The sequence below is a fragment of the Limulus polyphemus genome, unplaced genomic scaffold (assembly GCF_000517525.1).
Source record: "Limulus polyphemus unplaced genomic scaffold, Limulus_polyphemus-2.1.2 Scaffold2456, whole genome shotgun sequence".
Lineage (NCBI taxonomy): Eukaryota > Metazoa > Arthropoda > Merostomata > Xiphosura > Limulidae > Limulus > Limulus polyphemus.
Genome location: NW_013668066.1, coordinates 44,975 through 46,183, shown reverse-complemented (window position 1 = coordinate 46,183; position 1,209 = coordinate 44,975).

Below are 1,209 nucleotides of genomic sequence, written 5' to 3'. Positions count from 1 at the left end.
TTTAGAGGATGAAACAGCCAAGATGGACCAATAGGTCCCATGTGATCCCAAAACATTATGTTATATGTTATGTTATAAAATCATTATGTATCAACCATAAAGTTTATTACTAATAGAAAGTCAAATCAACTGCTGTTCCTTATTATACCATAGAACTGATTCACTCCCCCTTGTTGTTTGTTTATGTGTGACTATATATATACAAAGAGACAATTCAAGTAATTTATTTTATGTAATTTCTATTTTGAATTATTTAAATGAGGGAACAACCTTATTGTTGATAACAAAAATGCTTTAAAAGCTCCTTGATGTAAACATTTGCTTTACAGTTCTACCAGACAACCTTCATTAAAACCTTTTGTTGAATATTTGACTATTATCTTATATTATTCCTGTCTTTCAGATTTTACTATACTTACTTACTGTGCCACTGACAAATTCTAATGTACATCATGAGAATTTTAACTCAATTAATATAATTCACAAAATAAAAATAGACAAATAATATTTGAAATAATTAAAAATCCTACATTTTTTCAAACAGCTCAGATATTCTTCTTCAATGATATAATATGAGAATAAGTACTACTGGATTGTTCAAAACATGTAGGATTTTAAATATTACATTTAAAATATAATTTATTTGGTATATTCTTATTTTATGTTATGTATATTAAGCTGACTGTGAATTAAAATTGTGTGAAAAAAGTATAAATGGTGCATATATTATATTCATAGTATAATTCTACAATAATGTGTCAAATTCTTTTCCTATTATTTAGTAACTACAGTATTGTTGTTTTTTATTAAAGATGCAGACCAAAGTAAAAACATCCTACAACATAGGTATTTATTGAGATATGAACACTTCAAGTTCAATGCATGACATACGAGGCCTGTGAGAAAAGTATCCGACCTTTGGCCGGGGAATAAAAACTGGCATACCTGGAGCGTTGGAAACCTAATCACCCTCAAAGTAGTCTCCTTGGGACTCCACACACTTCTCCCAGCGGTGCCGCCATTGTTGGAAGCATTCCAAGAAAGCCTCTTTCGAAATGGAGTTTAGCTCGGCTGTCATTACAGTCATAATGTCCTCTCTTGTCTGAAATCGCGTTCCTTTCAATGGCACGAGTACGCACCACAGGGTCAAACAATCACCAAAGAGTACTACAGGGATGTCCTCCGTCGCCTACGTGATGCTGTGCGGCG